This window comes from Staurois parvus, unplaced genomic scaffold (genome assembly GCF_062004578.1).
Source record: "Staurois parvus isolate SC_StPar_1 unplaced genomic scaffold, SC_StPar_1.0 ptg001349l, whole genome shotgun sequence".
NCBI lineage: Eukaryota > Metazoa > Chordata > Amphibia > Anura > Ranidae > Staurois > Staurois parvus.
Window position 1 is genome coordinate 2,944,844 of NW_028319145.1, and position 15,998 is coordinate 2,960,841.

General features: G+C 43.3%; 1 protein-coding gene and 1 long non-coding RNA gene across 2 annotated transcripts in view; both read right to left on the bottom strand.

Annotated features, from left to right (window-relative positions):
* The window catches only part of RBBP8NL (RBBP8 N-terminal like), a 57,033-nt gene extending 46,610 nt beyond the window's left edge, over positions 1-10,423 (bottom strand). Inside the window, exon 1 of the mRNA XM_089661534.1 lies at positions 10,099-10,423. The gene's annotated coding sequence lies outside the window, so the exon portion shown is untranslated. The remainder of the gene's footprint in view (positions 1-10,098) is intronic.
* A 3,330-nt stretch (positions 10,424-13,753) lies between these two features.
* On the bottom strand, positions 13,754-15,446 carry LOC149436725 (uncharacterized). Its single transcript, XR_016308282.1, has 3 exons — positions 15,271-15,446; positions 14,575-14,671; positions 13,754-14,313 (listed from the first exon to the last, which is right to left on the bottom strand). It is a non-coding gene; the product is annotated as an uncharacterized LOC149436725 (long non-coding RNA).
* Between the last annotated feature and the right edge of the window lie 552 nt (positions 15,447-15,998).

Here is a 15,998-nt window from a genome sequence, read left to right on the forward strand (position 1 = left end):
AAATATTACATATAAATGACATGCATGGTGTAAAAACCTATACTATTATTGCCTTAATGGGTGCCATAATGAAATCCTGTGTTGCACCCATATAAAGCTATGTGTACTCTATATTAATATGTGCACATGCTAAAATAAACAAATAAAAATACAGTCTTTAAGGTAAATGTGCAAGTAAAGATTCTGTTCCTTGTCTCCGAGTGCTAAATGGTCTCCTTATGTGCTCACCTCTATATTTGCCTGAATGAATCCAGGCAAATACGCTTTTTATCCTTCCAGGATAGATGAAATGGGATGATGTCTTTGCTCTAGCCGTCCTATGAGGTGAATATACATATGGATGGATCCTCCTGTTGTCTACTTTATCTCCCTGTGTACCTGTGAGTACACTGAGTAGCTCTCTTGGGATCTCCCAATTCCCCTCCTGGGGTTGTTTCCTCTTTCACTCCTCCTAATATCAGCTCATGGGATGTATGGTCAAAGAAAAGGAAAAGCAGACCATAGTGTCTTATCCTTATATAAAGTGGATTTATTTAAGCCAGTAACAAGTTGATAGTATGCAGCTCATAAATGATCCAGACAGGCTTAGATGGCAATCAGCAGGTAAAAAGTAGGTACATAGAAAACCTCTCTGCAGCTGCCCCTGCAGTGCTGTCTGCCTGTGCTTGTACTCGGATCTGCTCGCTTCTCCAGTGCAATGTCATGACGTCAGAGCCCCTCCCCTACGCGTTGCGTCACAGGGTCACGTGACTTCATCAGGGGGAATTTGATTGGCCAATCAAATTCCCCCTGGCCAATGAAGTCACGTGACCCTGTGACGCAACGCGTAGGGGAGGGGCTCTGACACTATTACTTTGATTAGATCAAAGAAATAGTGCAGCGCTTAAATCAATAGTCCTCAGTAATTCCCGATCAGTGGATGTTCCTCAATACGGAATGTAAGAAATGCCCACTGACCGGAACCCCACTTGATACAGTGCAGTGTATGAATGTTATTCCCTGGTGTCACTGGAAGTGCACATCTGGTTCAGTTTCTTACAGGAACTCATGGTGAGCCGGCTCACCCTCTGACGATGTGCGTGGCACGTAACGCGTAAGGAGGAGCCTGCTTGCGCCGTTGATGTCACGCCGTCGGAGCATCGTGGAGCTCCAGCGGCCATTTCCTTCTAGGGACGGTTAGTGTTTTGTTGCTATCTGCCGTTCCTATTGATATCCATTGGATGCATCCTTTGTTCTTTCAAATAAAATTTGCTTTATTCAAACTTTATCACACTATGGGCACCTTTTTGCTTTAACTCCGCATGGGGAGTACTTTTTTCCAGAAGCTGTGTTACTCCAATTCCATCCAGAGTGGGAGGTTTCTATTATTGCAAAAGCAACACCCATACATCCCTTAAGGGGAACTCTGTGTCGGAGCCTAATTGCTGTGACCCTGGACCTGTCTGATCTAAAGAGGGATACTCTTCCAAGGGCTGAACCAGATGTACACTTCCAGTGACACCAGGGAATAACATTCATACACTGCACTGTATCAAGTGTGGTTCCGGTGAGTGGGCATTTCTTACATTCCGTATTGAGGAACATCCACTGATTGGGAATTACTGAGGATTATTGATTTAAGCGCTGCACTATTTCTTTGATACTATTTATTGAGGTTTTACTGGTTGCCTTGAGTGTACAGCTGCTGAACTGATTAGCGCTCACTTTTTTACTCCGTTTACCTACTTTGATTAGATGACTGGTTAATTTCCCAGGAAGGGAATCCCCTCTGTTCACAGAGGCCCTGTCCTGGGTGGAGGCACTGCCAACTTTAATATTAAACCCACTCTTCTCTGGTTCTCATATTTTCCTATAGGTTTAGCACAATATCCTGTTTGGGGAGGAACATTTATCACAACACCACACACACACTTTTTTTTAGTTTGGATAGAGTATGTAAGTTTTACGATCCCTGTCAGGTTGTCCTTACTTGTCCTGTTCTGGTGAAATCATATAATTTTGATATTCCACTACTTTCAGTCCTGCTGACAATGGTCTGACAAGGACAAACAGAGGTTGGCTTTGGATACACTTGAAATGAACAGAAAAAAGATTTGGAAAGTTCCAACAAGGCACACTGACAATCAGAACGACCATACAACCTTTGAATTGCCAGCTGACATTCTGGGAGCGCCAGGAACACCGTCATGCTATTAAGAGCATCATGAATGGGCTCAGGTTTTGCCCAGCACAAATGTTCTTCAGATCACTAGTGCATAGCTAATAGAAGACATCCTGCAAGCAGATCGATTTTGTAATTGTGCCAGAATAACCACCCGGAAAATAAACAGATTTCCTACAGCAGAGAACATAGCTGAATCAATGCTGTTGTATATACAAGTGGTGCAGGTCTGAGACAGTAAATTCGTCCAGTATTAGGGTGTGACCCGTCTGCCGGGTTTCATTAGCAGGAAACCTGATGACTTCTAAAAAAACTTTGCTGTAGAAAAACACTACACAGGACACAATGGCAAACAGCCTGTAGGTCATAATCATTGGAATATGATGCCACAGTTTACCCCCATCATACTGTATATCCAAGAAATGCACAGCATTAAGCACAACTCCTGACACTTCAATATACTTCAATACACAGAATATAACTGGATATAACATTTATAGGTAAAGTTGATCCAGGGAATATCCGATTGCCTCTCGGGGAATCTTTTTTTCCCTGCAGGAGCAAATTGGATCGTGCTTTGCTGGGTTTTTTTTCCTTCCTCTGGACCAACTGTGGGTGTAGGATTATAACTTTTTTTTTTAAATGGTTGAATTGGATGGACTTTTGTCTTTTTTCAGCCAGACTAACTATGAACATATGCTGTTTTAGCTGCTAAAATATTTGCCGTTCTGTGCAGGCAGTCTTGTAATTTACACATTCCTGCCACACTATGTTAACCAGGAAGCAGGGGCGGACTGACCATATGGAAACTCGGCACTGCCCGAGGGCCCGAGGTCAGTAGGGGGCCCCATGAGATGCCTCTGGTACCTTTTTCATAGGCTTTTTTGAGTTTGGGCAAGGACACAGGAGCCCCATGATCCCCTATTGCCTGGGGGCCCCATGAGTTGTCAGTCCGCCCCTGCCAGGAAGATAAGACCACCCTAAGAGCCTGCAGCTTCCATTGTCTCACTCCTGTGCCCTGCTTAGTGCCACGTGACCCTGCCTAAGCACCTCCCTCTTTACAAATGAATGCCTGAAACATGTTAGGATGACATCTAATAATTATAGCGGTGTTTGCAATATACACTCTATCCACAAGTAAAATAAAAACGTATATTTGCAAATCAAAAACAACAAAAAGGTACTGAAAATACTTTGTCGATCTTTAAGTTCATTGCATTGAATTTATAGAGAAACTGTACTTTCTTTGAGACATACAGGTGAACCATCACCTGTTTATATGTATATGGGAATAGACATATTTGCTCAAGGAATGTACACATTCTATATGTAGATGGTGTTTTCCTACTTAGTAACACATGGCATGGCCACCTCCTGTCTGCTGCTCTATGGAGTACTAATGAGCAATACCCACCATGAATTCCTGTAAGACCATCTAAATACTTCCTGCCTAGCAAATCATGGAGCAGCCACTCCCACCATAAGTCAGATTTTTGTTTACAGCTAGTATGTGACAATGCAGAGATATCTGGTAACTACGCAGATCCGCTGAATAGTGTTTTATATGTTTGTCTGTAGTTGTCCTTTTCACCCTAATTCTACAAACCTGGAAGACTTCCATATTGTTCCCCTGTGTACTGTGGACCCTCCAGGCGCTTCCTGTATTTTTTTTTCTCCTCCTGTCACACGTTCACAAACCTGCCAGACCTGAAGAGCCAGAGAATTTCTCAAAAAGCTGCAATGAAGTCTCACTACAATAAGACACACATAGCTTTAAAAGAAAAAAATATCTTTGGGTGGATTTCATATTGTGTGAATGAATGGGTTCTGTAACTCAAGATTGCTGTAGAAATTCCTGACTTATATTTCTCGTTCGTTCTCTCTGTCTATCTATCTATTTAGAAAACCATTATAAAACCATTGTACTGGTGACCATTGTCCCAAGGACAGAATGTGATGTGAAATCCGAAACCTCACAGTGTTCACCAGAAGAGGAAGTATTTAGAAATCTTCCAGTGGGGACATCTGCTCTGGTGACATCTGTCTAGGAGGGGATTCCCTTCAGTTTAAAGCAGAGTTCCACTCAAAAGCAGAAGCTCTGCTTATCCCCCCCCCCCACTGCCATATTTGACACCTTTTGGGAGGGAGGGGGAAGCGAGTACCTGGTTTTGACAGTTCACCACCTTGAAGTGAGCTGGAAGTTCAGCCCCCTCCTTGCTCCGCAGTTTCCTGGTAACTTTCACAGGTCCCAGGAGAACGCCAGACCAATCAGGAGGCACGGCAGGATTCACGTATACGCAGTGGGCACCAGGCTGTGAAGCTACAAGCTGTCACAGCCTGGTGCCCACAGTAGAGATGCCGGCGCTGTGGAGGACAGAAGAAGAGAAGGGACTGCATGGGTGAGTACATCACTGGACCCTGGGACAGCTAAGTGTGTGTTTATTAAAGGTACGCAGCTACATTTCCTGTTGTGCCTTCAGGGCAGAAAGTGAAGGGAAATCACCCTAGCAATACCATAAAATGCTGACATGGGTTTAACTATCTCCTTCTCCAGTGTTGATCAACTCAGGCACCTTAAGTTCGGACCTCAGCATCACCAAAGAGACGCCCTTAAAGCTCAGTGAATATTCCATGTCAGAAAACGCAGACACACAATAGGATATAGCCAAAGACCGGGGCGGACTGACCATTTGAAAACTTGGGCACTGCCCGAGGGCCCGGGGTCAGTAGGGGGCCCGATGAGATGCCCCTGGTACCTTTTTCATAGGCTTTTTTGAGTTTGGGCAAGGACACAGGGGCCCCATGATCCCCTATTGCCCGGGGGCCCCATGAGTTGTCAGTCCGCCCCTGCCAAAGACTATAAGCTTGATACAATAGATGGTTCCAAGAATCTGCAGACATTGTACTAGAGATAATTAGAGTTTGAGGACATAATACAGGAGATGGTCAGAGACTGCAGACATACTACAAAAGATGGTCAGAGACTGCAGACATGGTACTGAAGATGTTCAGAGATTGTGGAAACAATTCAGGAGATGGTCAGAGACTGTAGACAGGATGCATTAGATCGCCAGAGACTGCAGACATGATACAAGATTGAGACTGTAAACATGGTACTGGAGATGTACAGGGATTGTGCAAACAATTTAGGAGATGGTCAGAGACTGCAGACAGAATACAATAGATCACCATAAACTACAGACATGATACAAGAGATGGTCAGAGACTGTGGACTTACTGCAGGAGACTATCAGAGACTGTGAACATGTTATAGAAGTTGCTGAAAACTGAGGACATGCTTCAGGAGATAGACTAGAGCAGCAATGGGCAAACTACGGCCCGCGGGCCATATACGGCCCGGCGGACCTTTTAATCCGGCCCGCGGAGCGTGGCAAACATTGGCTGTCAGGATGTAGGTGGGGCAGCGTGACGAACTCCTCTCCTCTCACAGTCCGCCCTGAAGACCGGAACGGCGCGGGAACACGGCGAGAGGAACGCGCGGAGCAAAGGTAAGTGAATTGACACAATATGGGGAATGAATTACTATAGGGGGGATGAATTACTATAGGGGGGATGAATTACTATATGGGGGATGAATTACTATAGGGGGGATGAATTACTATATGGGGGATGAATTACTATGGGGGATGAATTACTATGGGGGATGAATTACTATATGGGGGACGAATTACTATATGGGGGATGAATTACTATGGGGGATGAATTACTATATGGGGGATGAATTACTATGGGGGATGAATTACTATGGGGGATGAATTACTATATGGGGGATGAATTACTATGGGGGATGAATTACTATAGAGGGGATGAATTACTATATGGGGGATGAATTACTATGGGGGATGAATTACTATATGGGGGATGAATTACTATATGGGGGATGAATTACTATATGGGGGATGAATTACTATGGGGGATGAATTACTATATGGGGGATTAATTACTATGCTTACTATGGGGGAATATTACTATACATACTATGGATGGCATGGTAGTGGCTGGGCCGGCCAGCAGCTAGTCCGGCCCCCGGGTCCAATATATGAACCCATTGCGGCCCTCAAGTCAAAAAGTTTGCCCACCCCTGGACTAGAGACATGTTACATGAGACTGCTAGAAATCACTGCAATATCAGGACAATAGGCAAACATAGATTAGTTCAGGGGTCTTCAAACTTTCTAAACAGAGGGCCAGTTTATTGTCATTCAGCCTTTAGGGGGGCCAGAAAGTAAACAGTAGGAGTGGAAAATGTCCTGGCATCAATTACAGTAACCAAAGCTCTATCATTGGTTTTACTTGGAGGAATAGTGCCCCATTGTTGATATCAGTGGGAGCAATAGAGCCCCATTGATGGTTTCATGGGGGAAATGGGGCCCCATTATTGGTGTCAGTTGAATGAGTAGTGCCCCAAAAAGCCAAATAAAGGCAAGAAAAGGGCCACATCAGGCCCCTGAGCCATAGTTTGAAGACCACTGGATTAGTGTCTACAGGAGCCCTGAGGGCCACACAAAAAGTGTCAAATGGCTTCATGCGCTCCCTGTGACACAGGTTGGTTATCTGTGAAACTAAAACAGCATGGACTTCAGAAATTCTTTGACATCTATTTATGATAATTCTGATGAGAAAATAGCTCTTTATCGGGTTTTCCAGTTACTGGTAGGAATCTGTGTAATCATATGTGGCAGGCTTCTTTATTATGTTACTTTGATTATGTTGTAATACTTTGAAGACAATAGACTGTTTATTGTTCTGCTCTTGTTCCTGCTTGGGTGGCTTCTCCTGCTCGCAGGTCGACTACAAAGCTTCCCTTATAGGATGGCCAAGCCAGTCGCAGCACTGTCATCGGGATACGTGCAGTTAAATGCATTGGTTAACTCTTATAGCTGTGTTGCATTTTCACTTCCATTGCCATTACCAAAAATGCACCACAAAGACTTATTTTTTGACATGCAGATAAAATATGGAGCAGCTATGTACGGCGACCAATCAGTTTCTATCTTTCATTTTTAAAGCTTAGCTGAACAAGCTATAGATAGAAGCTGATTGGTTGCCATGCACATTTGCTCCAGTTTTAATAAATTCCACCCCAATATGCTTTCCCTTGTCCACGCATTTTGGTATGCTCAGAAGTGCAAGAATATGCAACACGTCAACATGCCCTTACAGACAGTAACACATTCAATGCCTATGTTAATTTTCTAACAGGTCCAATCCATTAATGATATATCCTTTTTAGATTGCTGTCTGGATTTAGGTTCTTGCTAGTAAGCCATATAAAAGGAAAGTAAAGGGTACGGCTGGCTGTAAAAGACACAGTCCCACCCCAAAGTGATACTCACTCAGGCAGTTTAGTATACCCTATTGAAGGCGACAATAAATGTTGGAATTGCTTATTACCACACACTTGTTAAGGAAGAGGGAGTCATTTGAAATATAAGTTGTACTGCAGTTTCAGGTGCAAAGATTTATTTGGCGACTTTGCACCATTTTTTATGGGAGCAGCCTTTTTCTGTCTCAGTCATATAGAAAAGCTCCGTACAATGTATAACTAATATGCACTATGGTTCCACCTTATAAAGATATTTGCCACATCGGTATAACCCCTTGATGCCGACGCACGCAAATATGTGGCCTCTTGCCGTCTGGGCCTTGATGCTGAGCAGCCTGAAGTCTAGGGGGAGGATGTGTGGCCTTTTGGTTCCTTCCTCCCATGTCCCTAGGGGAAGGATGTGTGGCCTTTTGGTTCCTTCCTCCCATGTCCCTAGGGGGAGGATGTGTGGCCTTTTGGTTCCTTCCTCCCCTGTCACTAGGGGGTTTTCTCTTCGGGAGAGCCCCCTTACCAAAGTACTGAGTGTCTGGCTTCGGCTGGCCACAAGGAACGGGGTCCGCCAGGCCTTTTGGCTAGGCGGACCACATGGGAAGCTTGTCCCTGTCAGGAGCTTTGCGCCCCGGGGGATCAGGGTAGAGATCCAACCCCTTTGGGGGATGGACAAAGCACACCCCTAAGTGCACTTTTTTGTGTTGGTGTTTTGCACTTGCATGTTTTTTGTACACTTATGAGTTTTTCGTTTTTTTGCACATTTGTGGACTTAAAAAAAAAACCCAAAAAACTGTGTTTGAAACGCCGATATAATCTACTCCTGAATGCAAGTTTAAAAAAAAACAACTGTAAACTCAACTGCCTGTAGATGACAATGTGTACATGGACACATAGGAAATCATTAGGGAGAGTTCAGGGGCTGCTGAAAAAAACATTCCTGAACATCAGTTTAGGAGCTGCAGTGTACACGAGCCTTAAGAATGGAAGCAAGGCTCCAATGCGGTAAACATGAAAAAGAGAGGAAGCTGCCTCTAAGTGCAGAAAAATATATATATACTGCACTTATAGGCGCCTTCCTCTCTTTTTCATGTCTACTTCATAAACCGCATCCTGTTTTTTGTGAAAAAACTGAGCAAAAAGAGGAAAAGGCATCGGGGGCATAGTAGGTGGTATATAAAGCATTCCACCGGTATCCACACAAAACTGAAAAATAAAATCACAGGTTGACTCTTTAGACTGATACACAGATGGGCACATTGTATCCATTACTCCGGACTGAGGAAATACTCTTCAAGTGGAAAAAAAAAATCTCTTTCTGAATCATAATAATTTGTTTCTAAAAAACGAGTGCAGAAGCTGTCCAGCTTACTGAGAGATGTGATCGACAAAACAGGATTAAAGAATAAATCTTACAATGAGAACGCTTCAGGTTCAGGTGACAACTATCTGAGAGGGGATCTCCCTCACTTTGGAGGGAATTCTTCTCACTTCCTGTTGTGTCTGGAGGACAGGAAGTGAAGGGAAATCTCCCCAATGGGTCACACATGGTTAAAAAAAACTGCTGGTCTTCTAACCCTTCCTTAATCTCTATCCAAGATGGGAAAAAAAGTTTTGGTTTTAGATATAATTAAATCAATAGAGGACACCTAATATCTCACAAAACATTCACAGGTCCTAGAAAGCTTCAGGCATAGTGGATCATGCAGTGAAAAAATGAATGCGCCTAAATTAAAAATATAAAATTTGTCTGGGAGATGAGATTCATCAAGCAGGATACCGACAAATCAATCACATGTCTAGTACTAGATAGCTGCCTCTCAGCCAAGGAATTTGCATCAAAGCCACTACAGTTTTGTCCATATCTATGACAGATTCATCTTGCTAGTTTAAGCTACTGAGCATTACTAATAAGGGGTCAGGTCATGTTCAATGCTGGGACACATAGGAGGGAATTTGGATATTACAGAACTACGCACTCTGAAAACTATCACTGCTCCTGTGCCATGCTGTCTTGCTCTGTTACAAATCTGATAAATCCCCCAATTATGTACACTTTCCATACTGTCACCTTCCATGCTGTCTCCGTCAGCCTGCAGTAAGCCTAGCTGGACTGCCCACATGCAGAAAATCCTCTACAGCTGTGCTGATTGCACCCAGTGCCCATCTACATAGACCTTTTATGGCGGTTGCACAATCTGATTGCCAAAAGATCTCCACAGGAACATGAGAATTCAGATGGTCCGAGCCTATTAATTCTTAATGTGGGATCAGCTAGCCACGAGATGTCTGAAGGAGTTGCATAGAGCTCATAGATATACAATAAAGCCCCAATCTGCCTGTAACCAGCTGAAGTATTTATCTATTATTTTATGTCAATGGAAAAGAAACATGTTGCTTTAATTGAGTGTCAAACAGCAGTTGAATGAAAGAAAAATAACAGTTATCCCTGGGCCCCCGTATTTGTGGGGTACAGGGGCAACTGCACTTTCTGCACCTCCTGTAGTTAGTCTAGGCCCTAGAGCTTTTAAAGAAGACAAGCTACCAAGACACTCTGGCAATCATAGTTCCTTGATCACTGGATAGCACCAAGTTACCCTACCTTGATGTTCAGGACCGTGACTCCAAAAGGCATAACAAATGGCACTTACGTGTGCCTCCCAGGCTGGTCCTGTAGCATCCACATGGAAATTGGGATTCCTGAAAGACAGATAAGAGCCAGCAGTCTGTCCGCACAGACACCAAACACACAAATAAAATAAATTTGTCTTTTTTTTTTTCTACGTTGTTTTTTTTTTTTTCTTTTCTTTTTGACAAACCCGTTGGACAGGTTTAAGTTCCTTCATCCCTGCAGCAGGAACGAGGCAAACCATACTGGGAGTAGACAGACCGGTTCTGCTGTTTCTCAACAAAGCTGCAAAACTTGTATGGTGCTGGATCAAATAGAGATACGATTGTGGCCAGTGCAGGAGGTGGAGGCTGTGCGGTAGGGAGGAAAAAAAAAATGTGACACTTATTTGTGTGCATGTGGCAAGCTATTGATTCAGAGGACAATGTAACAAGAAATATTTTCATATCTTATTGCATGGTGACTGCTGATCACATTAAGGGGAACTCTGTCCAGAGCTATGTTTGTTTTAGGGGTGAGAGGTTTCACACAAACTTTACCACGTGTGTCATTTAGGCACACAGTCACTCCTGAAAAATTAATGTGAAACAAAACAGAACAGTGCTTTACCCCCACACCTAAAAAAAAAAAATTTTTATATTTACTAAATGTTGAATACATTCTGATGTTTTGGAGGGGAACAGCCCACCTTAGCTTCCAATCTTTTTTTTTCAAGGATCTTCTGTCCAAAGATATCACAGGTCCTTGCTTCTATCCTCCGGCAGCAGTGAGTGGATGGTTTTTACAAGCACACTAAACGTCCCTCACATATCATGTGAGCACTGTGCACTGCAGAAATATCCTGAGCTCAGGCTGCATGATTTTGCTGTTCCAGGAGGCGGGTCAAACAAATGCCTGGGCTCAGAGGAAGTGGGATGCATGATTCCCGTTCTTATTCAACATGTTCTCTCTGTGCCAGCATGGGTTTCCTCCAGGTACTCCGGGTTCATCCCACACTCCAAAGACATGTTGGTAGGTTAATTGGTTCCTAGTATGTGTATGTATGAATGTGAGTTAGGGACCTTAGATTGTACACCCCTTGAGGGTTAGGGACTGATGTGAATGTTGAATATATATATATATATATATATATATATATATATATGTAAAGCGCTGCTTAAATTGACGGCGCTATATAAGAACCTGAAATTAAATAAACTGGTAGCATCCAGTGGCAAAAAAGGTAATACTGCAGGGGACAGCTTTGAGTTTAAAGTAAGTATTGTAGCAAAAGATGCTTTTTTATTTTATCTTTATTAATGCTGGCTTCTTGTGTTTCAAATTTTAAAAAAATGGAATTCCATTGTAACATGGTCCATAGTAGCAGTATATGTTTGTGAAAGTCCATTGGGACGCAACGCGTCTGGGAGGCAGGACTATCTGATATCATCACACCATCACAAGAGGGACAGAGCAGGATACAGCTGGGTGGCATGCGGATTATCTGACAGGATTGTATGACAAGAGCTTTGATATCGGAGAATGATGAGTGTATTTTAATGCTTGATTTTATAATAAAAAGATAGTACATACTTGTCACGTACCTGATAGAAGAATGAAATGACGAAGTTGGCCTCAATTGTGTCACTAGCCCTGACCCCGCTGGAAGTGGCACAAAAGTGCCAGCAGGTGTTGCCTGAAGAGCTTGCAGTTAAAGTCCTGAAGAGACTGGTGAATTCAGGAACGGTAGCGATGTTTGGGAATCCCACCGGGGTTAAAAGGGCACTCAGGTTCAGGATAAATGACGTGTCAGATATGCCAACCGACTTGAAGCAGGAACAGTTTATGGTGAGCAGAGTTGGTATAGTGGACAGCCAAGCGGGCACTTGAGCAGGACAGGACTCCCGGATCGGAGACAGGAGCAAGGTCACAGGAATAGCCAAGGTCATCAACGGGCAGACAGCGAGGTATCAAATCATGAGCAAGCCGAAGTCAGAAACAGAGCAGGGAACAGGAACTAGCAACAAGGCAGGAGCGGAATCCGAAGTCAGGTCAGGAACAAGCCGGGTCAGCAACAAGGGGATCATGCAAGAATGAGCAGGACACAGGGAAACAGCTGAAGACCAGTCAGCACTAAGCACAGGCAGAAGCATCCTTTAAATAGTCCGTCTGGCACCAATATTCACTGTGCGTGTGACCATGCCTGTGCGAAATCGCGCATTTCTGTGCGCATGCACACGTCTGGTCACTATTCTGTGGAGATTGCTGTACGCATGCGCATTTCTATTAGCCAGCCGTCTCACAAGAATTCCCTTACAATACTATGTTGCTTTCCTGTTTTTATGAGCTCATTCCTGGACAGTGGAGATGGTTGTAGGCTGAATGGTGAGAGTATCATAGTACTTGGTTTGCACCGAGCTGAATGGGATCTCGAATGGAGAAAAAATAAATGTAAAGTCGCATCAAAATAGTGCAGGAACCTTTTCAAAGTCGCGGTGACAGAGTTAGTGGAGCTGCAATCACAGTGGAGGCTGATTGATTCACTTCTTTGCTTTAAGCCCTCATGCACACTTGACATTTTTACAGTGGCAGTTTTTTGACTTTTGGCATTTTTTTCTACAGCTAGTAAACCCCCTATGTGTCCATGCACAAATAGACTGTAATTAATGTTTTTTGGCTGGAAAAAAAAAAACAGGACTAGTGGGTTTCTATAGGAGTTTTTTACCTGTAAAAATGCTCTAACGCTGAAAAACTTTGCAAAACACGGTAAAACACAGCAAACCGGTATTTTTTGACGTTTTTTGATTAAAAAAAAACTTTTTTTGGCTAGAAAATGCAAACGCGGCAAAACCCCACTAAACACCATAAGGGCTCGTTCACACTGTTGACTGTTTTACCAACGCTTGCCAAACGCCCCTATAGCGTTTGGCAAGCGTTGGTTCAGTGTTTGCAGAGCGTTTTTTAACGTTTGGCAAACGCTCCGCAAACGCCACATGTGCGGTTTAGCGGCGGTTGCTAGGCATTTACAGAGCGTTAAAAACGCCCCACAAACACCTAGAAGGAAGTTTGAATGGTGTTACCGCTCCGCAAACGCCCCGCAACCGCGTCGCAAACACCGGCTGGGCGTTTGTGGAGCGGCACCATAGACAAGAATAGGAGGCTTCAACGCCTCCTGACTCGTCCAGAGGCGTCCGTTTTGCTGCGCCACTACCGCTCCCGTTAGAACAGCACCATGTGCTGCAATATGCAGAATTGCCAGAGCCATTTGGGAAGCGGTAAAAACGCTTCCCAAACACCTCTCTGCTGCCTGCACACAACGCTAGTGTGAACATAGCCAAAAACTCACATTTTTAACGTGACTTGACACAGCTAATGTTACCAGCATTATCAAAATGTCCCGTGTGTGAGGGCTTAGACTAAGGATCTGCATGGATATGCGTATAAGGATTGCGAAGTGCAGTGTGTCTTTTGATCTGACTACATATAGATGCTGTTTTACTGTACACCTGATGAATTTACACTATATTTTTATGTGTAGAGTAATTTCGGATTGTTAATATTGCGCATTTGATGAAATTGCACTGGATCACTTTATTTTATACAATATTTATTAAGGGCTGTTACATATGATTTTTAAGGAGAACCACACTGAAATTATTTTGTATTAGCAGCATATGTTTGCTTTTTCTCCTCCGTTGCCATCCAAGTCCTGTGTAAGGTGTCACTAGAGCAGGGGCGGACTGACCATTTGGGAACTCGGGCACTGCCTGAGGGCCCGGGGTCAGTAGGGGGCCCCATGAGATGCCCCTGGTACCTTTCATACGCTTTTTTGGGTGTGATTTAAGTGTGGGCGAGGACACAGGGGCCCCATGAGTTGTCAGTCCGCCCCTGCACTAGAGTCATAGTTAACACTAGGGCAGGGGCAGACTGACCATTTGGAAACTCGGGCACTGCCCGAGGGCCCGGGGTCAGTAGGGGGCCCCATGAGATGCCCCTGGTACCTTTTTCATAGGCTTTTTTGAGTTTGGGCAAGGACACAAGGGCCCCATGATCCCCTATTGCCGGGGGCCCCATGAATTGTCAGTCCACACCTGCACTAGGAGCTACCCGTTTAACAGCTGCTGTCATCTAGAGTGAGTCACATGCTCCTTTATAAACACTAGCGCCAGGTAGGTCCTTTGGCTCATGGAGGATCCCCAACACTGTCTTCTGAAAGAAGAGAAAAGACAGAATGATGAATGAGTGACAACCTGCATTAGAAAACCTACGTTTGTAATGCGATGCAAAATGTTTTAAATGAATGAACCACAGTATGATTTCAGTGCTTTATGGGGTTAATATGCTTTATGCTGTGGGTAGCAGGGAAGGAATGAACTCTAATGACCTGGGTATAACAGTGATCCTATTATATTGGGATTACCACACAGAGTGGCCTGATCATTAAAAGGAGGAAATCATTGTATGTATCACCATCATTGTAAGGAGCTGCTCGAGATCGTGTGTAAGGTGATCCGCCGACACACTTAGCTGTCCACACCCAGCTTGGAAGAACCGGTCCGATATAGTCCTTTCATGACAAAAAAAAAAGAAAAAAAAAACATGTATACACTATACCAGGGATGGACTGACCATTTGGAAAGTCGGGCTCTGCCCAAGGGCCCGGGGTCAGTAGGGGCCCCATGAGATGCCCGTTACCTTTTTCATAGGCTTTTTTGAGTTTGGGCAAGGACACAGGGGTCCCATGATCCCATATTGCCCGGGGGCCCCATGAGTTGTCAGTCTGCCCATGCACTATACTAGCTGTACTCCAGGGGCCACCTACAGTGATTGCCACCAACCAAAAATATGTACGCATACTGAGAAGATGCACGCTACATCATTCATAGAGTGTGTGATGATTATTGATGAGTGTAAGAAAATAATTAATTATTGTCAAATAAATTGTTGAAATGAATGCGTGAACCCGATTGGTTGCAGAAGACAACACTGACAGCTGTCAATATCTTAAATGTTTCATTTTTATGTGTTGATTCAGGAAACTCAGAAAACAGAGGCTCTAACCCTTCCCTGCTCTATCCATATTGGAATAAAACATTCAGCCTAGAGTTGGACCACACAATAGAAAACGTTGTTTGTTGAAAAAAAAAAAAATGAATGGTATCAAACCTGTATATGCTGCCAGGAAACGTGTTGACATTTGTATTTTTTTTCCTTTGTGTGGTCCTCGGCATGTCCAAGATAGGCAGCTTTGAGCCAAGTGTACGTGTTCAGTGGCCTAAGAATGGATCAATAAAAACTGAGCCTGTACTCATGCCATTGCATGCTTATTGCCACCCTGTGCTGCAGTTCTGACCCTTTCTGTGATGAGCAAGGCTTGGCAGGCGGATAATGGTTGCCTGCTGAATATTCCTACTGCCACCTAGCGGAAGCTGCCGGAATCACTGACAGTCTCTTTCACTGAGTTTTCTTTCGCAAGAAGAAAATAGCAAAAAAAGTATATATATATATAATTTTGTTTTCTTTTTTTAACCTTTTTTTTTTCTTGATATTTGTTTTTTTTTCTATATATATATATATATGTTATATTTCAAGTGTAACAAGAAAAAAAGAAATAGCAAAAAAAAATTTAAAAAGTAAAAAAATTATATATATATATATATATATATATATATATATATATATATGTATATATTGTGTATCGTATTGTTACTGTCTTGTCTCATGTTCTGTCCCCCCTGCTACTGTACAGCGCTGAGCATACATACGCTATATAAATACTGTATTATATATAATAATAATAATATATATAAAAATGTTTTACTTTTTTCTATTTTTTTTTGCTATTTTTTTTTTCTTGCATATTAAAATTGCTACACAAGTCATATTGTAATTGA